This window comes from Falco cherrug, chromosome 5 (assembly GCF_023634085.1).
Source record: "Falco cherrug isolate bFalChe1 chromosome 5, bFalChe1.pri, whole genome shotgun sequence".
NCBI lineage: Eukaryota > Metazoa > Chordata > Aves > Falconiformes > Falconidae > Falco > Falco cherrug.
The window spans coordinates 54,177,791-54,201,870 of NC_073701.1; the positions used below are offsets into that span (position 1 = coordinate 54,177,791).

Here is a 24,080-nt window from a genome sequence, read left to right on the forward strand (position 1 = left end):
AGTGCCCTTCTCACAGTTATAATCTTGTTATAAATGGTGTGAAAACGTCTGCGAAGTTATGCTGCTGGAAAGCAACCTAACTTACCTGCAGTTTCCAGGAAAAAAACTTCTTGTATAATTGCAATATGCACCAGGACAGATCCTGTTCAAAAATAAAAAGCTACAATGCCTTACATAAATCTGGAGGTTGAGTGAATAAAGGGCAGTGATCTGGAGGTCATAAATATTCTGGCTATGCACACTCCATATGCTCTGCAGTCCAACTATAAATAGCCTTCAAATTGCTACACATTTCAAGAAAGTTGAGTAACCCAGCTTTCAGTTTGTAATGTGAGGGTAAAAGTCTTATGATGCCACAGAAGGGCAGAGGAAAAGAGCTGCTGAAGCCATGTAGACATCTGCTGAAAGGGTCCTAGTTGTGAATTTCCACAGAGAGAACCAGCTGGCTTTGACACAAGCAAAGAAATGAGAAAGTACAAGGCCAGCCAGAACAAGGTCAGCTCTGCATGAGGAGCGAGCAATGCAGCTGAACACTGACATGAGTGGTCTATGGGAGGAAGAAGGGAACAGCCACGCATACCTCTGCTTCCACACGTCCAATTCCTAGCAAATTCTACAGCCAGCTAGGACTTTAGACTAATTTTCATTTACATGTCAAAACAAGTCTTACATATTTATATGTTCAGGAGTAAAAGCACTGCAAACAGAAACTGTGTCATCTGCCACCCCTTTCCAGTCTATTTACTAATAAATTTCATTGACTTTGAAACACTCTTCCAAGCAAAAACTACTGATGTACTAGACACTGTAGCTTTCTTGCTCCCTCCACTCCCCTACGACTGTTTTTACCCTTCTTTTGTGCCCTCCAGCTGCTGGCGCTGCCTATTCAAACCATTACCCTAGTCCTGGGCATCACACATCCAAAGTAGCAGCTAGCTGAATTTGGACACCATCACCAGCACTTACAGTGCCAGAGTTACTTCTGTCATATTGCCCTTGCAACAACTCTCAGTCGATTCTCAATGTGACAATGAAAAGCACTCTGTCATCTGTTTGGCTTCACACACAAATGTCATCCATCACTTCAGAAATCACTTCTCCCACACCCCAAATTACAATTTTGAATAGACGCTGGATTGTAAATAAATATCCCAAGCACACTCAAGAGGGAAGCAGACTCTTTCCCCCTTCTGTAACAATCAAAGCAGGTGAGCCATAGCATTTCAACAGGCAAGAAAAAAATCTAATCAACTTTAGCTATTATTGGTCATTCATATTAGCATGCTACTTTTCTTTTGACAGTTACATCTAGAAGTCCTCAAAATATCCAAAACAAAGAAAAAAAGCTATGTATTACTTCTTCTAGGACATTACCAAAAAATCTCAATTTAAATAATCACCCTAGAATCACAGCCAATTTATTTTGAAAACAGAAATGAAAGATTTTTTTATGAACATTCTTCTATTCCAGGCAATCAAAGAAAGCAGATTATGAAATCTAGTATTTGATCCATTTTTCACAGGCACAGTTCAGAAAACATCTATGCTTAGGCCACAGACCCATACATACAACATGTTCTTTGAGAAGTCTCTAGATGAGCTAAGCTCATTGATCTAAGATTTTGTGGATCTGAAGCTTTTGAAGGGCAGCCAAAAGTTTCACTTCATTTTTCAGCTCCTTCCAGAACTTGAGATCTTGCTTCTTGTTCCTAAAATACTTAGTTATTTACATTGTAAACAACATTATGCTGAGATGTATGAAGCAGGAAAGGTCAGAAAAACAAAGGCATCCTTAATGTTTTGTTTACTATTTCAAGTTAACCATTAAGGACCTATTTTATTCTAGAAATCGGTCTTGAGCTCTGAGCTAAAAAACATTGGTTATATTTTTTCAACGTTGTCATGCTCCTCTCTCTAGTGCTCCTTTCAAGATGCACAGGTTCAATTGCTTGCCCCCCATGTTTACTATAAAACACTTTTTGACAACACGAGGATGACCTTTCTCTACAGAACTCCCATCTCATGAATGCTGCCTCTCCATAAGCCCTTTGAAAGACACACCGTAACTGAAGTAGGTAACTTTAATTGACTACATAAAGATTCTGAAAGCACTTACTCAGCTTCAGAGCACAAGAGTTGCATACTGTGCCGGAGTACTCATCCGCGTTCGGTGTTTATTCAGAATACCAATCCTTTTTCCAAGAGTCTGCTACCCTCAAGCAGCAGCCAAATGGAGGGTGCTGTCTCCCATGTTTTCCTCCAGACTTAACTGGTCCCATGTCAAAGAGTAAGTTTCACACCCAACTTCTCTGTACTGTTTCTGGAGACATTTCAGTCCTTCAAACTGAAGGATGAAAAACAGTACCTTCAGCCCAGACCTAAAAAAACAAATGAAGCCTGATTTACCAATATTCCTACAAGATGAGGTGCTCCAATTTGAGTAAGTGATCACTAGGGCTCCACAATGCTCTACTGCACCTGATCTGAGACACACAGTGTATATCCCTGACAGACTACGGTAATTTTCCTATATACAGAAGCATCAACAATAAAGCAATATCATGAAATCAAACAGAATGTCTAAGTGAGGTAAGATTTGTAAAAGGAGATACTTTTTCCTTTAAAATTAAAAGATGCCAATACAAATTGTCCAGGTCATCACAATAACTGCATAGCTATTCAAGCTTTTATTTTCCATAGTTTTGAAAACTGCTCTCCAAACTATGATGTGGAAATAAAGCATTTTCAGTAATTATAGGCAAGGTCATTCCTCTGTCGAATTTTTAAAAAATCAACACGTATCAAGAGCCAAAATCTGTTTACAGGAAAATAGGCAAGTTTGATCAGCCGAAATTTTTCTGCCTGCAGCTCAAGCTTAGGCATATTTACAGACCAATCAAAAGCACCTGCAGATAACTCAGATTTGGTCCTCAGAATACCATGCAGCTGTCCTGATAGCTTTGTCTAGACGGGAACAAGTGATTCAAATTCTGTTTTGATTAGCTAATCTGATTATTGCTTCAAGATTGTTTCACTAGGGTTTGAAACAGTGAATGCCACAACTAAAAATGCACTGAGTATCAATTCTTGCACTACAGAGCCACATCTTTTTATCTTAAAGCTATAACAGCTCTCCCAAGCATCCAAATTCCACAGTGATTCTAAGCTTGTAGCCGACACGACAGCATCTCCTGGCTAACTAAGCTTTCTAACTAAAGCACAAAGGTGAAGGTCCATCGACAATCACTGAACTAAATAATCTAAACTAGAAATGCCAACTCATCCCTTGTGCAATGAGGATGCAGTTCTTACAACAGCTTGCTCAGTGATGAAGACCTAAACATGTTCTAAATCACATTTGGCTTGAAGCCAAAGATTTCAATTAAATGTTAAGAGAAAGAAAGGGGAAAAAAGAAATTCAACACATGACAGACGTTACTTGCAATCAGCAAATTTTCTCTCAGGAATGTTTTGCAGAAGTCTTTGTAAATAAAACCCATGCAGATATCATTATAGTAAAGGTATGCAAAAACATTGTTTAGATGAAGATTGTTTGGAGATGAGGATTAGTTTCTTTGAGTAGACTACTTGAATACAAACCTTACTAAGGTTCATCTCCTTCTTCCAGGAGTTCCTGACTGCCTTTGTAGCAAGCTGTATCTCCAGAAATTTTTCAAAATTTTGACCTGGCAATGCCTACTTCTTTGGTGTAGAGAAGGGTTTCATACAGATCTGAGTCAGGACTCCTCAGGGCAGATACATTAACAAGTAGTTTAAATTTGATTTAACTAGGGAACTTGATTAAAATACAGTGGTGTTTGTTCAGCATATGGGCTGAACTGTATGCACATAATCTTTTTACATGAACAAATGACAGTAAGTTATGCAGGCTGTCTCAAAATCTACACATGTGATCTTAATTTGTGCTTATAGAAAGTTTCCACCTGGAGCTGCAGGACTGCATATTATAACTGAGGTCAAGGGAAGCTATAAGGACTTTGTATCCCTAACCTAAAGTACCATGGGCATGCATCAGCTGAAAATGTCCCCCTGCTCAAAACATGCTTTGGCTGGAGGGGGTAGGAAGATTGGGTTTATTGGCTCTGAAAAAGACCCATCACCCAAGGTAAAATCTGCTGTCTCTTCATGTTGAAGTTTCATTCCCATTAGCACTAAGCGGTACTGCTGATGCAGCCCAGCAGGTCAGCTGGACACTACAAAACATCAGGTGAGCTCCCCAGAAAGCAAACTGCCTCGTCTACGTTGAGAGTGGAAGTAGCATGAAAGTCAAGATTCTAGTGAGAGTTCTTCTGACGCTCTCTTCTATTCTGCTATGGAAAAAGAATGAAACCATATGAAGAACTAAGTAAAAGTAGCAAAAATTCTTCTAGAAGTGATGCTGATACACTCATTTGGGAAGGCTTGTGAGGAAACAAAATGTGAAACAATTCAGAAGGGCTTTCCAAAGTTCTGTTGTCTCCCTCCTTTTTCATTACAAAAATGGGGGCTGATTACAAATACATCTGTATAGCAACTGAAATAAAACCTGTCAAAAGCTACAAAGGTAGTGCTTCAAATGTGATGCAAATAGTGAACCTAAGATAATAATGCAATCTGCTTAATATGGAGAAATAACTGAATGATTCTTGACATATTCACTACAAACACGGTATATATGTATCCTGATTAATATGGGTCCTATAAAAGCCACCATGTAAATAATCAAAAAGTAGATAAATCAGTTTTATTTTCTGTTCTTTTTTGAAGTCTGTGTTTGTTTACAGCAAGTACATATATGCATGTGTACAGCATGTGTGCTCCTTCTAGAGCACACTGTGTTAGAACTTTCAAGTACTTCTACCCTCTCTAAGGGTCATAGAGAGTGGAATGAAACGGGTTCAGCAGAAATGTTCCACTTTGCACAAGTAGTGCTGGTCAGCTGTTTGTACTTGGGTTTTGTGATATGCATTTGTATGAACTCAGAACAAACAAACAACAAAAAAGGCCCAAAACAGATGTAGTATTGCCTTGTTACTAACCATTAGATGTCTGGCTTTAGAGACATTACCACACAGCTCATGGGCATTCCCGCCATATGCAGGCCTATGGCTTGGTCAAAACCCGGTCCACTACATGTAATGGTCACTTTGAACCAGGGCTGAACAAAGTTCCTCCTTCGCTCATTTTTACCTAAACAGCGTTCACCACCAGTTCAGCTGTACAGATTGCTGATGCTAATTCTTTCTGTTATAGAGAGGCCCTAGGGTTTTAAACTGTACCCATCAATCTAAGTGTATCTATCCACTCTAATATCTGAAGACAGATTAGGTCACTAGTTTTGAAACCGGCAATAACAGTTATCCAAGTTATCACAAATAATGTACTAGGAATTGCAAAATGTTTGGGTTTTTTTTCATGGTGTAAGCATTTAAAAAGCAAATTTTAAAACTTTTTTACTTTGGGGGAGGTTATAAAAGAAGGCAGGTAAGTACATAAGAAGAATAACATTTATTCACTGAGAGAAGTATAATCCTCAAATTCTTGCAGGAGCTTACAATTCTACCTGCCATGAAATATTTTATGTCTGTATTACAAGTAACATGAGAAATCTTTTTTCCAAATGTTACGTCTTTGGTTATTTGCATCATTTCTTGCAATTAAAATTATAAGAACTCTTCATAAAATGGCACTTAGGATCTTTCCAACCATAATTAACATTCATGTGTTTTGCAATTAATTAGAAAGTTAGAAAACTGCATTACTCATTCTCTAATTAGTCAGATATTGATGTTCTGCTAATACAAGTGTCCTGCAACAAGACCTTCTCAAATACAGATACTGGAGGAATCAAGGCAGGTTCTTCATAGTCTAGGAATAGTGAAGAGCTTTGAAGACCCTTGGCAAATTAAAATACAATCAACAATTATTTTGCTGATAGTGAGAAGTGAAGCCAGGAATTCTGGGGAAGAAAAAAAGAGGGGCATATGGGATGAGGAGAGAAGGTACACTGCCTAATGATGTCAGGGTTGAGGCCCAAGCATTTTGTTTACCTAGTGACTTCAGCTGTTGCTGCCTACCCTAAGAATCACTTCACAACAAAAATTACAAGCAAAACAACTATGTTTAAAATTCTCTGTAATTGTGGAGTAAAGAGTTTCATAACCAAAGCAGTAGAAAAGCAGGTATTCTTAATTACTTACTCCCATTAGACAAAGAACAGAGCATTGCTTTGTTTAGTTTTCTGTCGTCATTTTTCTTCCAGTTCCGTAGATTAATTCTATCCAGCTCCAATGAGCACGATGGGAGTTTGGGGACTGATCCCAGTAGACCTATATTCTACAAAGAGCCCAAACTAAAGCAACTTACGAATCACAGTCAAATTGTTCATGTTCATCAAAACCACAAAGGAAATCTTTATAGCATTCTCACTGTTTATTTTGATAAAACACTAGCAGATGTAAGAAATTATATACTTCTCACTTATCACAGGTCAAGGCACATGGACCCCTCCCACAGCTAGGGCAATATTCTGAGTTACAGTTGCAGACCTAATGGCAGGCAGCTGCAATAAGGACTGAAAGATTCTCTTGCAGGGGTCAGTCTTGCAAGTGAATGAAAGTAAAGGACAGAAAAAAACTTTTGCTTTATACTTGTTCAGCACCTCACTCCTGACTAGCTATGCTAAGTGCCACTGTCACAAAATAATTAATACAGAATATGCCTCTTTCATGAATGCTCATTTGTTTTATTGCTCTGAAACACTGTAAATAGATTTCTACACGCATTCAGTATATGCTTATTCATTCATGTGGAAACTTTCGTTGCCCCTTATTACAACATAGTCCAATAAATGCATGTTCTGAAGTTAACTACCCTTCTCGATGCTGCTCTCAGCAACAAAAGTTGACCTGAGAAATAAAATCTAATTAATGTCATGCTCTTTATGATTTAGAAGGAAAGCTAGAATCTCCCTTTCCAGTCCTACTTTTTAGTTATTCTCTGATATTTATTTCTCTCAGAATTATCAGAAACATTAAATCTAGCTTACCCAGTTTGACTAAGAGGCTCATGACTTGTGAGATTTTTTCAGTTCTGAGCTGAAGATCCAGCCTTTCAATGGGGAACTGAGGTATTTTTTCACGTTAGGATTTTGCACTAGACTACATCACTAAATGACAAAGAAAAAGATGAAAACAAAAGGTTTAGCAGAAAAGGCCTCCAAGGTTAATTCATTTCATAAGTGTTGTATATGATGCTATTATTCTTCCTGTTAATCAGTAACATAGGTACCAATATGTTCTAGAATAAGACACTTAAATGTAGGCATTGAAATCTAAGTACTCTGTTCAGTTGACTAAACATGATGTCTGACATGTCAGAGATCTGATACAGTGCTATAACGCCCATCAAAGTATCTTTGAAATTTTGACACATTAAAATACTCACTACAGATAGCTAAAACACACCTTTAAGGCAAGTTATTCAACTTGACCAACTTTCTGTGACTTGAAGTACAATTCAGCTGACCCAAAGCAGGTATCTGTTTTAGAGCAAGCAGAATCACTCTGCACATCTATTGATAAGAAAGAGGATTCAGGTGCCTGAACATAACAATCCAGAACCATCTAAGATCCCCAAGGGACTGGCAGATACGATGCAAGGCATCTTACATCTGATTCAGGTCAGATTCTTCACCCATCTGAAGTAGCACTTGGAAGCCAGACAAGATACTCTAGAGTGTTTAAACTATGTTATGCACCCGAACCCTACCCTGGATCTCCCTTGACTACGAAGCTAAAGCAACTGCCTCACATGGAGATAGTTACAACTGAACACCTATTTTAGGTGTCAATCTCATGCTGAATCCTGCCTCCACTGTCCTTTTTGGTAGGCTATGACTAAATTTCCAACAACAAAACAGTGAAAACCAAGCAGCAATGGATTCTTCTTTAGACTTCACAAAGCAGCAACAAGGTGACACACAAGTGTTTTACCTTTTGCACATCTCTGAACTCTCTGAAGAAGGAGTTTCTATTATCATTAAAATAGGACATTGTAACTTTGAATGCAGCTTTGCAAAGGTTCATTATCTAACAACAAAATGAATCAAAAAAAGGTGTATTTGCCTTTGATCTTGCATAGCTTGTGCTTTCTGGGAGGGTTGGGTTTGTTGGTTTTGGGGGGGGGGGGGGGTAGAAAAAAAGGGAGATGTCTAAAAAGGTGTTCTTTTCAGATTCTGTATGCTGGTTCAGGAATTTTATTTGATGATGCACCATTATTACTCTTCTCCAAATACCAGGGGATTTAATACATTTTTGAGCAGAGGTTTCAAGATTAAAAAGAATAACTTCAAAAAGTAAAATTACTACCATACTTTTGAACAGGCAAAGAAACATAATATTATGAGACATACAAGACTACAGTTACATCTAGCCGTATCATTCCAAATCATAAAATTTAATTGCTGGGAAAAAGATATTCAGGCTAATCGGGTAACACAAGATGGTGGTAAAACAGAATTGTATCTGTCCTCCAGCTTCCGTACTTGCTAATATCAGTAAAAAGGTAAATTCCAACTACAAGTTTTACTAGCATTGAAAATGCTGAAAGGTGGTTCCATCTTCACCTTTTCAATCAAAATCAGCCACCCAAAGAGCTTTTATTACATGAGATTCATAGAGTGAATTTCAGAGTATCTGCAATAGGTATGTGAAGGGCTTGACTCTCTTTTCTCTGACAGATCTAGGCCATCTGAGCAGGTTTTAAACTTGCTTCATCACCTACAAGACTGAAATTAAAAAGGAGGGATGCGGTGCTCAGCCTGAAAGCTTTACAGTATTGACGGCTAGCAGAGAAACTGAACACATGGAGTTAACCGTTAAGGGATATGATGCTATTTTAAAAATCAAAATCAATGACAGGGCTGTTAGCAGTTGCAAAATTAGCTGCATCTCTGTCCTGTTTCTGGTGTCTGTTGCTCAAGCCCTTTAACTTTTCCTGAAAACACTACTGTATTACACAGATCTTTCAGTAACTGCTGAAGCCAAACAACCTCAGCTACCAAATGGAAGAGATGAACTGAAAAGTAAGATAGAAAGGACAGCCCTTGTTTTAAAATCCATTTTTTATTTTGCTATATTTGAGCCTTAGTATCAAAAATAACTTTGGATTTAATTTTTTTCTGTCTGTTTTATACAATCCTGGTTGCAGATCAGTTAATCTGCCAAAGAAGCCTGGTGTTGAAGGTCAGTGTGTACTACAGAATGGCAAAATGATGGCTATGCTCAAAGAGAGATAAAGGGATATGGTCATGAAAGCATTCAGAGATAGGTGGAAGTACCCTCAGATGGCAAAGAAAGGGAAAAAAGTAGATTTAGTTCAGGAATCATGACAAGTTCATTGGAAATTTAACTGGTAAATTAAAACACTTGAGGAAATTGCTACCATAAATTATTATGCTGGTAAAAAGAAAAGCAAGGAGTTGTGCTTTCCTATTACACCAGTATTACAATAATTGGCATTACTATTTACTAGGGTGAGTCACATTTAACTTAACCAATTTTTGTAGAAGAATGTATTTCTAAGTACAGAGAAGTTCTTAATTGTTACTATATAGTTACTTGTCAAAGACATTATTTCATCAATCACAATTTTAAAAAAGGGGGGGGGAAATCCCCAAAAGCCCTAATGAAACAATAGATTCAGTTTCATTTTTCAAATAAAGTGTTTATTGGACAGAAGCCTAAGTTAAAGATTGATTACATTAAAAAAAAGAAAGACATGCACAATCTCTTCATCATTCTCCTCTTCCCCAATTATGTTTTTGTCTTCTTCAGTGCTAAAAAGTATTTACAATGGTTAAGAATGAAAAGGCCTCATGCCTTTCTCCAGTGTATGTATGGTTATATATTTCTGGGAAACACTAATGAAATGTTTTCCACAAATGTGAAAAGAGCACAAAATAAAAACAGAACAGAAGACAGAGGCCATGTACAGTTTCTTTCCTCCAAAACAGGAACAACTGCTCAACAACTGCATGAATTAGCATTATATAAGTTCTCCTGTAACAGTGTTACATGAAAGGTTGGCTACCACCAACCAACAGAAAGAACATGACAGAGCATTCATCAAAGTACGAAACAGTATTTTTTCCTCATTTCCTTCTTCTGTTAGCATCTAGTCCCATTTGTTCTCTGACTCCGGCCATTAGTGAAGTTCCTTAACAGAAAAATGTCTGTTGTCCTTCACACAAAAGAGCTACTGGGTAAAAACTACATGTCTTTATCAAGACCATAGTCACACCAGAAGAACCTCGGCAACAGCTAATAAAAACAAAGCAGAGAAATCGTTTGTCTGTTATGCTATTTCCTTTTCCAGTGGGCTACAACCGCAGACTTCTTCCAATTCATGGACTATGAATTAATTTCAAGAATTCTCCTGACACGAGGGTGTCTCCTGACACAGGTGACTGTAAAGAACAAGGATTTTCAAACAATAACTTCTACTAGAAACAATCACATTGTGGGAGCTAACATATCGCTATGCACAGAGCTCCAAAACCCCCTCCACCTCCGAAACTACCCCTACTCTAATACCTGCAACCATTATGGTAGGCCTGACTCATGCTTTGGCAAAGGCCAACTGAGAAAATGTTAATTAGCCAACAAACAACCACCCCAAAAGTGGTAAAACAGAGAAAGATGTACCTTTAAATCTAATGTGTCATTATTGTGATCTGAACTCCACAGCCCACTGCTGAACCAGGAATGTATTACACATACATTGTATATACATTGTATATACAGCAAAATTATGCACATTTATCTCACAGTTTCTGTTGATAGAGTGATATACACTAATTTTCTGACCGTCACACAGTTATTCATATACAATAAGTTCATAACCTTTTTAGGATTGTTGAACTTTTGGGGTTGTAAATGTATTGTATACACAAGTGGGAGTACTGGCTGTAAATAAAAAGAAGAAGAAATATATCTGTGGAGAGGCAGTAACTGCAAGTCACTACAGCTTGGCCAGTAATTGGAAAGATGTTTTTTCCAGGTGCTAGATAAAAGTCATACAGATCTTCTGGTCAAGACCAGAATACATATGGAAATCAAAAAAACCAGACAGCTACAAACTGTCTCCCAGGAAGGAAGCCGTGAATTACCAACGATTGCTCGAGGAAAGACACAGAGAGACTGAAGTATGCAACTCAGAATAGCTGTGGGCACAGAATTAAATCATAGCTTCTTAATTTTTCCAATAAAATAGTAAAGTTTAGGTAGGATTGGGTATACACAGACTTTTCTTTTACCTTTGTTTAACAGGTAGGAATTCTGTGGGAATCAAAAAAGTTTTGCTTTAAAAATCTGGCTTTGAATCACCTTAATCATTCACTAGTGAGAAATATTTTATTTCAGCTGACAGAATTAGGCCTGTCATGTGTACTATGCCAATAAACCAGAAAGGATTGCAGCTGAACTGAAGCAGTGCTGAAAAAAAGTTCCAGCTTCGAGAGAAATGAGGGGAGAAGGAAAGCTATCTGCTTAACTACTTATCTGTATACTCAGCTATTTACTCCAAAGGGGGTGCAGAGGTGCATAAGGCACAGGTAAGTTGTTAACTTACAGTATCCAGCAGAGCACAGGATAAACATCACAACCCTCAGCTACAAAGGTGAAAGGAAATTTTCCCCCAGGAACATTTGCAATATTATTCCCACAAAGTAACTGTGAGAACCAGGCACAAGTTCTGATATGCAACAAATGAAGGAAGTCTGTTAGAGACTTACTTTTACCACAGCTTGAACATTAGGTTCAAACCTGAACAATGAAGGTTTTCTAAAATGTACATTTCTACCTACTGCCATGGCAGGGTCATGAATAAAGTTTCCTGCTGTCAATCATTTCCATATTTTTCTAGAGCAGAACTCTAAGTAGCAGAGGAAAAATTAAAATATTAGAGTTCATGGAAAGGTTATTGAGATATACTACAAGCTAAGCTATTGGCAGAATGCACAGACATTTTGTTTGTATCCATTAACTAGATATAATTAACCACAATGACAAAACCAGCATTATATAGCCTGAACTAGTAGTTATTATTGGGTTTAATAAATACATGGATGTAATGGAACCTGTGAGCAACAAAGGTTGAACTCACTCATCGTGAGTCATCTGCAATTTTTGACAACTTTTTATTAGACAACCACTTAATGTGAAGAATTATTCTAACAAATTTAATATTAACATTATCAAAAGAATACATGAGAATAACAGCAATTCCAAAATGTCCACATCCATGCAACACATATGGAATAACATTTGAGTTTGTGCTTAAGTTTACTCAAAGCATTCTCCTGGGGTGGAGAAAGAGCACAAACTGATTGGGGTTTTATTTAGTCAAAGCAAAAATTAACTATTCATCCATCCATGTATCTATTTTTATTTTGTGTTTTATTAAAATAGCATATGCAGTAGTCTTTGTCTATATTATTGATTACAACATGGCTACTATTGGACTGATATAATGGTCTCAAGGAGTTTCCAAACATAATTATAATGACATAATCCTTAGAGCATGGATGTGGAGGAATGCTATCTAAATAATGTCACTACTGTTGCAGAATTGGTTTCAAATTAATTGTTTCTTTCTAAAGCTATAATTATCAGGAGGAATGCAGTTAGTCAGAAAAGATGAAGTTTAAAAGTGCATAAAGTTTAATAGCTCATTAAATAGAAAATACATTGTAAATTTGGGAATCAGAATGACTTGCAGCTAACTGTGAGATGATGGGTCATGGCACATGAAAAGAGACTTTTTTGGCAGGAAAGCAATTTGGTAGTGCTGACTGCAGTCTGCATTTACTTGACATTCGGAAAGATCATATGACACCAATGCAGATGAGGTGAACAGTGAAGAGAAAAGGAAGGGCAAGGAGAGCTAGAGGAGAAAAAGTTAGGTTATGAGCAGCTGGGAGGATGATGAAGAAGAGGAGAATATGAGTGTCATTACTGGCAGTTCAGTTTTTAAAGTGGGAATAGGAACAAGGTGTTACATTAAAGAGACTGGGTGATTTCACAAAGCTATAGCGACAGCTGTGTCAGCACTCTTCTCACAAGAGTGGGTTTATGTAGAATTAATATAGGTGAATAATTATGATTTTTTTAATTTCTCTTCCAATAAGAAAACATAGTAACTGTTATGCACCCATTGTTCTGAGTATGATTTTAAAAGCATGCTTCATTTTCTAAAAGCATGAACTGTGTATTTACTAGATGTCAAATACACATTTATAATAATGCAATAAATCAAAGCAACTCCAAATAAATTCTGAAACATTTAAGAATAATTATACCATTAAAAAAACCCCAAAACTAAACCGTTACAACACAGCCTCAAAGGGAAAGAAGCTCAAAACAGCTGAACTAAGCTGAAACTTTCTCCTAGTACACTTTCACATAAACAGCGACCCAAACAATTATATAAGAGGATCCAAATATGACCAGAATGGTAGAAGGAAACTGTGCATTTCTATGCCCACAACTAGACTCATGCCACACCAGCCTGCACAAATGTGAGGGCTAAAGCCCCTTAAAACCTCGTAGTAATCTAAAAGCACAAAGTGAAAAGCATGAAGTGATGTAGCACGTGGGCTCAGATTCACAGATAAAGCACAAGGAGCTTAAAACGGGAAGTTACCCAGGGTTACATTCTCTTATTTTGTTAGGGTTTTACCACAAGCTGATCTGTGTGGTGAAACAAAATCTGGGATACAATAACCAAAACCACTTCTACCAACATGCTAGTTTTCACTGCGATACAATTAGTTTTCTTCATAGTAGCTCGTAAGGTGCTGTGTTTTGGATTGATGACCTTGAAGTGGCCACGGATAAGGCCACAACGCAGCAGGTACACCCCTGAAGGAATTGTAGCCCATGGATAAGGCCACACTGGAGCAGGGACACCTCAAAGTGACCGCAGCTGTGGCCAAGTCCACGCTACAGCAGGTACCGCCCCTGAGGAGACTGGTCTGTGGGTAAGTCCATGCTGGAGCAGGGGCAAGGGGAATGGTTCATTGCAATGTTATAAACCCTATGGCCTGGCCTATGGCAGACGGCAATGGATATACATGTAAATTGTTGTGACCCGTGATTTGAGTTGCGTGTTAATAGGAAGTACCATAGCAGGAACCACCCGAACCAGTGGAGGATGAGCCTCACAAGAAGCAGTGCAAGCGCAGCAGTGACCCAAACTGAGCTGGCTTTGGTGCCAAATAACTCCACACAACACACCACTTCTCCTGCCCAGAGTGACCAGCGTAACAGATAGAACCCAAGTCATGGACTGAATTAACTCAATGCACATTGTATGGATGTTACACAGGGGCGACCCATAGACTAAGGGAATGACATCTGTGCACATATCAAAGGGCAGGAAGGGAAGGAGGGCGATTAATAAGGATGCATTGGGTAGTGTGGGACCTGAACATTACATAAACCATAAAAAATAAGGAATGGAAACTGTACTACTTTTGGCTGGGATAGAGTTAGTTTTCTTCATAGTAGCTTGTGAGTTGTGTTTTGGATTTGTGAGCAAAACAGTGTTGATAGCACAGGGATGTTTTAGTTACTGCTGGACAGTGCTCACACAGAGTCAAGGCCTTTGCTGTTTCGCACATTGCCCCACCAGTGAGAAGCCTGGGGGTGCAGGACAGCTGAGCCGGCTGACCAAAGGGATATTCCATATCATACAACATCATGTTCAACAGTAAAAGCTGCACGGAAGAAGAAGGAAGGGAGATGTTTGAGGCTATGGCATTTATCTTCCCAAGTAGGCGCTACACATGATGGAGCCCTGGTTTCCTGGAAATGGCTAAACACTTGCCTGCTGATACGAAGTAGTGAATATATTCCTTATTCTGCTTTGCTTGTGAGTATAGCTTTTGCTTTACCTATTAAACTATTTATCTCAACCCACGAGTTTTCTCACTTTTGCCTTTCTGATCCTCTCCCCCATCCCACTGAGGAGGAGTGAGCAAGCAGCTGGGTGGGGCTAAGCTGCCTACCAGGGTTAAATCAGAACAACCAAATCATAATGTTTATAAAGAGAAAATAATAAAATCTTGTTACCACAAATGAAAATTAATCTGCGGGGGGGGGGGGGGGGGGGGGGCGGGGGGAGGAATAATTCCTAAATCAGAAGCTCCACCAGCACCTGGACTCATGGCCATATCTCTCTGAAAATCTGTTCGACAAATATCAGTGCAATGCCTTGATTATGAAGCTTTGGACACTTCGGCAGTGATGTGTTTTAAGTATTACCTTAATTCCAGTGCAAGGGATAGCCCTCATGATTCTAGATTGAAGAGAAAAAAGCAGGATCATATAATGAGAAGTGTCAGGCAACATTAAGCATATTGGCTGATAATATCGTATCTGAATTTATAGCATGTTATGTTAGCATACAAATACAGTATTTCTTCTGTCTTGATTCCAGTAAGCTTATAAACCAGAACTTATCTCACATTATTTGCTGCTGTTACCAGACCTCAAGATAAAACTTCCCATCTTATTTAAGTACAGCTTATTTGTTACAACACATAGATCAAAAAAAAATGTTTTTTAAGCTGAATAAACACACGTAACAGTCCAGAGGAGGTATTCTTCTCCTGTGATGGTACTAAAACAGATCTTTTTTCTGCAATTAAACTTTAAGCATGACCTCATTTCTTGCAGGAGTACCATAGCCTGATATACTTTGTCAGAAAGTAATATTTCACTTTAGCGACACACCAGTAACATCACATTTGAAAATTTACATGATTGTAATTATAGTTTCTAACACTATAATACAGGGAAGCTACTTGTAGCATCTTTCTGAAAATTACCTGCTGTTACATAGTCTCTGTCCTGAATTTAAGAGGATTGAACGTTTATAAAAGATGTAGGACTGACAAGCCATTGAAACAAAGCTCAGGTCTTAAATTCATACCCGGAATACAGACACAAACCCAGTCATCCCAACAGCACCCCACCTACAAGCCTTCAACAGGGATTGCTCTAAGCAGTTAGCAACATTTATTCAGGCTCGCTTCAGAAGTCTTCAAGCACATAATTCATTTGACTAGTCCCACTGAAGCCACACACTTACAGCAGAAACGCCTTGCGTGATCAGACCTCAGGTTTTGCCTCTCTGTGCATGCAGCAGGCACACATCCTAAATTTTTGCTAGTGGTGACTTTTCTAACTTGGACACTTCTACAGTAAGAACCAAACTAAGACTACTAACTCACTTTAGGTAAACCATGAGACAAGCTTCAGATGGTACTGACTCTCATCCCTTACTGAAAAAGATCCAAATTTCAGTTTGCTACACACAAATGCCACAGAAAGGCATTATCTCTCCTCAGAGCCATCGAGCTGTGTTACTTTGCAAGTGCCATTAAGTACAATGACATAACAGCCAACAACAAATTATGGTTGAGCCTAGAACTCAAAAGGCCAAACAGATATCTTAAATGGGAACAAACACCAAAAAAGTTGCAATCAAAAGGAGATGTACAGCTCACAGTTTTAATGCAGCACTCACAGATCTCCCATTTGCACAGTCCTGAGGCAGAAGGTGGCACCTAGCCTGAGACTGCACGTCAGAGGCTTTGGGACAGGTTCTCTCATACATGTAGTTTCACACGGTGCGGGAGAAGCCACAGGGAAAGCCCATAACTAGGAAGACTGTCCTGCATAAAGATGTTCAAATGAGCATGAAAAGCCTTTTGGTGACTGACGGGCAGCACCATACCCTCTTGCCCATCCCATGACATGACATGTCAGACAGAGATGAGCAGAAGGCTACATGCTGCACAGCTAACTGGTTTGTGGCAAGATGGACCAGAGGCCACAGCTCTGCCTTATCAATATGGGATGCAGAAACAGCAGTGAGGGAGTGGAAGAAACACAATACAAGAGTATCACTGCGAATGCGAGAGACTTGTCAGGTCTGTGCTCCTGTATCTAAAAGAGCTAGTGTGAGACTGCATGTTACTGAAAGACTTATTTTAGAAATGTATTATATGCTGCTTTTAAAAGGGAAAAATACAGCAAAACCAGTACACTAAGCAATTGCAGTTTGGTTCTAGTAAGTCAGTCAAAATATACAGTACTGCAATACTGCCTCCTTGCATTTCAAGAAGGAAATTGCTTTATTGGATCAAGCCAGTGGTCTTTCTAGTCCAGTAAGTCATCTTCAAATACTGGATCTTAATATTGCAACAGAGGCAAGAAATCTTCCATACAGAGAGAGGCTGGCATACAACCAAAACTAAAAACTTGGTTATCTATTTCAAATGTTTCACACTTACCCATTTCTTAGTAGTTTTCTGTTTATACAATCGAATACGTTTGTTGAACTGTACTTATGCATTTATTTACTTGTGAAGTTTGTCAATCCAAAGCACCTTACGCAGCCTTAGCTCCAATTCATAATTTAAGCATAGAAGGTTACCACACACGCAAGTCCAAAAAAAGCAGTGTGTGCTACCCTGCACTACGGCTCTCTTGGCATTGTTAGAGGGATGCTCACAGTAGAGGTGGCTGCATACAGTGCTGTCCTGGTGCCGAGAGACCTGTGTTCAAGTTTCATATTACAAGATCAGCAAGATGTGAAGTGAAGCTGCTGGCAAATGTAAGCTATTAACATAGTACAGATTACAAGGTCTGATAAGCTTTAAACAAGGGGGGGGGGGGGGGGGGCAGGGAACTATTTCCCACTTTTTACACATGAAATTATTTAAGTGATTCTTCCGTGCAGTGAAAGATACAGGAGCAGGAGCTACTCCTATAACTGCTTACTCCCGCAAGGACTAAGGATCAAATACATACAAAGCATCTTCTAGTTACTTTAAGCAATAGCTACAGCTACAATGCATTCTACAAAACAGTGTCCTGATGTATCTGAACAGAAGAAAGAGCTAAGAAAGCTTTTTTTAGTGACTTTGACCCATTTTATGTATGCAGTGTCCTGCCACAACTAGCACTGTAAAGCACGTCTATTTTCTCTCTTCTCTCTCCACAGCGTTTTTCAAAACACACTGCATGAAAGAAGCTCTCTAAATATGCCTTGATTTGTTTACCTTAAAAATGTGACTGTTTTGCACTAGCAGTGTAAAAAAGCACATTAGGTGGCCATTTTTATTTTGTCTTCTTTTTTTGATAAATAACTTGACTACATATGGTAAGCAAGAGTGGCTGGCAAGGGTGTATAAAGAATCAATGCACAAAAATCACTGTCTTCCGAAGTTCTACCAAGAGCAAAAGGAGATAGCTCTGTAGCTGTCACCAGGAAAAATGATCAAGATTACTGTTGCTGTTTCTACATTCAGTCCTACGTCTGATGAGTTTTATAAATCTTACCTGAATTAGGAAGAGGAATGTTTTGAAGTATGTATCAACGGCTCGCAAAACCAAATCACTGGGCCATATTTCCTGTTCAAATAGCTCCAAGAGTGGGCCTCTGTTTTTAAAAGGTATTTCAAATGTGAAGGTGCGCGCTTAGAGTGGATTCTGCCGAGTATACTATGTAAATGTTTTCTCATCCTAATAAAAAAAAAGCAAAATCCTTTTGTAGTGCACACTTACATTCAGTGATCTAAGGAAAATGGAACAACTCTAGCTGGTTTAAAATGTCAGAGCTTCAACTACTCCAACGGAACAATGAAAGTCCACACCAGTTGGGGATGCCCCTCTTAAAGTACAGAAATGCTCGTGAATGGGGACAGCTCAGCATTCAGCTCTGCCTGCGTAAGACCCTTCTGTTATATTAATCCAAACACAACTTTTGCCTCAATGCCTTTACAATTCAGCATTTCAAAAGGTACACGGAAAATGCGTTTTCAAACAAAAAGCTATTGCTACCTGAATTATCAGGAGCTGTAGTAGAAAATCGATGACAGAAGGGCATTTAAATAAGATGCTTAAACATAGACTGTAAATACAACAGTGAACACTAACTAATTAGATTTGCACGGTCTTCCCTTGCTTTAGCCTCTGTATCATCATGCAGTCTTTGTTTACTTTATTCTCTTTATTTGACGACGTTTGACTAATAAATACATTGATGAATTGCATCAGCAAATGCCATCCATATATCACAAAAATAGGATGTACTCAGTGCTTCTGGCACACTGATGCTAATGGATTTTTTTTTGTTTGTTTGAACTTTCAGTACTTAACAAAGGAAATAATACTGCTTTGCTGGATAAACTTCCTGATTTTTATTTTAATTTTCACTGAACAAACAGCTGCAGAATAATGTGACTTAATGAAGCATTTCTAATAAAATCCCGCAGAAGTTAAAACAGGGGCATAGAACTGCTTGCTCACTCACAGTTGTATCATTCAGAATAATTTTTCAAGATGGTGATCACATTTTTATGTAGATAAGTGTTAGATAATGTGATATTTTTGTCTTAAAAAGCAATTTCCTTTAGCGTGATAACTAGTTAGCATTGTTCCATTACTTATTTATAGTAAGTAAAACATACAACATAATTAACACAACGTATTTCTAATGCACTGTTTACACACGTTGGTAAGTAGCAACACAGACAGCAATAAATACAAGTGTGAAAATGATCAGCTTGAAAAATTCCATGGTATGTTTTCCTCACCAAAAACATTTGTAAAAATGTTCTTTATCAAGTCTGTCACCACATGTGATGAAACCATGAAACTTCTTGGCTGCTACATGTTTCTCTGCCGCCACAATTCAGCGTAAAGTATTATTTGCTTTAGGTAAATCTAGGTAGATTCAATGAATCATCACTTTGCAACCTGCCAGTAAAGCAATCCCCAATATCCGTCTGTACATCTATTTACTTCCGTTCAGAACAAGTTTTTCATGTATTCCCCACAAGAATTATCAAGTGCATTACAAGCATCTACACATAAAGCTGAGATCCCTCAGATCGTAAGAAGAGACAGGTAAAAAGGTTACCCCGTATGTCCAGTATGATAAAAGATGCTGCCAGATTAGTCATCATTCCCTGATTAAAACAGCATGACAGGAATCAAGATTTTATCTCAAAGTCACCCACTACCAGCAGCATATCTAAAATTAATACCACATTTATGAAAGCCCCCCCTTATGTTCAAACAACATGTGGAACCAGTGAATAGTAATCCTGATTTGCTATCAGCTAACTGAGCAAAGCTTGCCACTGAAATTACGGCACTTCGGCAGTTTACATTTATGAGAATAACAGTACTGTAGTTTTGGAAATGGGGACTTTATGAAAACAAAGAACAGACAGCTTTCACTAATGCCTCAGCAGTATCAGCTCTCTGAAATAAAATGCTAATAATGCCATTTATATGAATTACTTTACTACTGTTAATTATACACGCGCAAAACAGTTTAAGCATCAGTATGAAATGACTGCACAATCGTTGCAAAAAAAGTATAATGGAAGATGTAACCTTTGCCACCCCTGATAAAAATGCCTTGGTATGCTCTTTCCCAACTTCAGCTAAGCTACATTCCCAGTACCACTGAACTACTATTTTTCTAGTGTTTACCCTACACTACAGAGAAGAATCTTGATTTATCAGTTGATTTCACTTAGATCAGCCCATAAAGTAGCTTTAAAGTGTTAAACATATGGCAGGGTGAATGCTAATGTCTGAAACTGGTAAGACAGAGAAACCAGATAACAATTATCATTTAGTCAATAGCAATTTAAATGTATCCACTGCTGTGCGAAGACCCTAAGACCCTGAATGCTTTACAGGGCTTTCAGGGGTAGGGGTTGAGTATGTTTATTATTTAAATTGACAGTTCTGCAGGAGGCAAAGCACAGTTCTTTAAATACTGAGCCGGTGTCTGCTGGGGGGTGGTGGGTGGAAGCAAAGTACTTAGTGCTCTAAAAAAAATACTGATCATCTCCAAGCAAAACCTGGAAAGAGACAACTGTAACTACACATATAATTTAAAATGCTTTAAGCAATGATGTTAACTCCTGGTAAGAATGAAACATTCAGAAGAGCCATGCACAGCAACTCCTAACAGGGCAGTGCAAGCTATAGCTCTTTATTCTTCACATAGAAAACCTGGTGTCCGATCCTACAGCTCCACAGCAACAAAGGAGGTTATTTTAAAACTTTCTCTTCCAAAACTATAAATGGGGTGGAATAAGGGAAAAGCCCTCTCACCCTGGCACACGGAACCTGCCACATATTTAGCAGGTAAGTGATTTCACTGAAATGCGAAGAAAGCAACGTGGATGGACAAGATACGTTTCATATACACCACAACCTGGGGAGCGTCACACACAGACAGAAATTAAGCCATGACCCGCCTCTTTATAGCAATTTGTTTTAAGGATTCGTAGAGGGACTCCACGCACCTCCTTCCACCGCTCTCTGAAGGCGGCCGGTAACGGGGCCGGTAGCGCGGCCGGGCTCCGAGGCAGGATAAACCCCCCCGTACCCGGGCATTCTGCGAGTAAGCGGCCACCGTTCCAGTGCAAGTAGTTGGGCTGAAAAACGGGTGGGTTCCCCTGTCCCCCCACGGCTCTGCTGAAGTGTTGGTTTGAATGAAACCAAATACAATGGGGGGGGGGGGGGGGGGGGGGGGGGGGGCAGCCTTGCGGATCGCCCGGCGCAGGGCTGGAGCCGGCTGCCCCAGGCGCCCGGCGGGAGCCGCGGCCGGGCGGCCGAGCAGCTCCCCCTCACACCCGGCTTTCCGCAAGTTTTGGGCAGCGGGAGAGCAGCAGCCCGCAGCAGCCGCCCCGCAAAGCCTGCGCCTGGCCCCGCCGCGGCCGCTTTCCGCCCGCCGCCCCGCGGGGTCTCCGCCGGCCGCGGAGGGCACCCCCCAGCCGGGCACCCCTCCACCCTCACCAGCGCCGACACAGACAAACACGCAGACACACGCCCCCGGAGCGCTCCGCTCACCTACCTGCAGCCCCGCTCCCTGCTGGAAACACCTAGCGATCGGCCGCCTCCCGTCGGGGGGGAGCTCCAGCCCTACCGCCCGGGCATCGCCGGCACACGCCCCGCGCCCCGCCAGCGCCCGGGGCATGGAGCGCCGCTCCGCTCCGCTCGGCTCTGCCGCGCCGGGGCAGGCAGCCGTCCGCGGGGTCCGGGTCTGCCCCGCCTCTCGGGGGATACAGCAGGAATCCGGCTAAGGGATGCCAGAGGAAGGGTGAAGTACGTGGGGAGGGAGGGAAGACTTGAAGTGTTTCTCGTGCACGATGACAGAGTATTCAAATAATAAAAATAATAATAATATTATTAAGAGGACGAAGTATGGATTAGGTATCGGAAAAGCGGAGAGTGAGGAAGTCCTGCAGCCCGGTGCGGCTCCCGCCCCTCCGCCAGCTGCGCGCCGGTCCCGATTCAGCCCCGCCGGCAGAGGAAGGGAGGAAAAGCCGGCGCGTCCTGCAGCAATCCCTCCGTTAGAGCATCGCTGATTGGTTTGCGCCTCACACACCGCACGACTTCCCCCTCCTGCTCCCTCCTTCTCCCTCTTGGGAAAAGTAATTGGAGAGCGAGAGCTTCACCTTCAGCAGCAGCGGCAGCCGCCCCGCGCCCAGCATACACGCACCGCACCGCACCGCGGAGGGGCGCGGGCCGCCCCGGGCGGCGGGGACAGGCAGCGGCGGCTCCAGGCGCGCCCTGCGCGGGGGGCGGCAGGGATGCCCTCTCTCTCCTCTCTCCCGCCGTTTGCCCGGCCGCCCGCTGCTCTCCGCCCGGCCCCGTGCGCGGTGCCAGGCCTCCGCGCCCGCCGCTCTGTCTGACCGAGGAGCGGGGCTCCGCCGGCAACTCCCGCGCCTCCCCCGCGGCCCACGCACACCGGGGCTGGGCCGCCTCCCGCCTCCGCAGCACGGCGCGGCCCCCGCCTCCGCGCCGCTCCGCTCCGCTCCCCGCCCGAGCGGCGCCGCGTGGGGTGCGAAGTTTCCGCACAGGCGCACGTGGCCGGGGAGCGGAGGGGCATCTCCGCGGCCCCGGGGCGGCCCCGGCGGGGTGCAGGTGGCGCCGCCGCCGCTGTCCCGGGACGCCGCTTGCCCTGCGGCGGGAGGCCGGGTGCCGGGCGGGGAGGGAGCCCCCGGGCCGGGCCGGGCAGCGCCCCCGGGGGCGCGGGGCCGGGGCTGCTGGAGCAGGGGCAGGGGCAGGAGGGCGGTGGCGGCGCCGGCAGCCAAAAGCTGGCCTGTGTCTCCCTCCAGAGGGAGAAGGGAGCCACGCACGGCGGCGGCGGCGGCGGGGAAGCCGCGGCCTCGGCCCAGCCCCGGTTCCCCGGCTGGTGCCCGGGTGGCGGGGCCGACGGCTTGGCCCGTGCGACTGCCCGGGGGTGGCAGCGCCGCGCAGTGCGGGCCGGGCCCTGAGGGCCGCCGCCTCTGCATGCGGGCGGGTGGCGGGTCGCAGCCGGCTGCCACGGCCGTTGGTTAACGGGGCAGGGTGGGTGGGTGAGGGTATGTGGGAGCGTGGCCCGCACGTCTGTTTCAGTGCGGTTCGGTGCTGTCTGAAGGGGATGCACCCAAGTGGAGGGGTGGGAGCTTGAGAAGGTGAGCAAGGGCTGCATTCATTACAGCTGTATCAGAGTCAAGTTCTCAGTTTTCTGCTAGAATCCTTGTCCGCTCCTAGGTTAAATGGGGATGAGCACATGCAGCATTAAGTACCGATGTACTTAATCATCCGTTGCCTATTTTTTATTTGTACCAGCTAGTATAATAGCAAGCTTTCTGAAGAGAAGCTTTGTTGAGTCCTTACTGTCGTCACATTTTACGCGATGTTGATAGTCAACTCTGAGAAACAGAAAGGGGAAGTGAAATACTTCCCCCGTTGGCACTGTTCATACTAGAGTTTTCCCATGTAAGTAAGGATCTGTAGAATATTTGAATTGGGTTTTTTTTCAAAGCAAATAGAGACCTAAAGGTCCATGCAGTCAAAAAAAGGCGAAAGGAGGGCTTAGCGTTGACTCCCCTGCACACAGTGATGCAGCTGTAGGATGAAATATGAAGAGGTTGCGATGGAAAGGGCAAGTTAAAAAGTCAGCTGGTATGTGGTTGTCACAACTGCTGTTGC

General features: G+C 41.7%; 1 protein-coding gene across 2 annotated transcripts in view; it reads right to left on the reverse strand.

Annotated features, from left to right (window-relative positions):
* Positions 1–22,756, reverse strand: part of TAFA2 (TAFA chemokine like family member 2) — a 192,084-nt gene extending 169,328 nt beyond the window's left edge. For both annotated transcript variants that reach the window (XR_008732573.1, XM_055712540.1), the window contains exon 1: positions 21,955–22,756. The gene's annotated coding sequence lies outside the window, so the exon portion shown is untranslated. The remainder of the gene's footprint in view (positions 1–21,954) is intronic.
* Between the last annotated feature and the right edge of the window lie 1,324 nt (positions 22,757–24,080).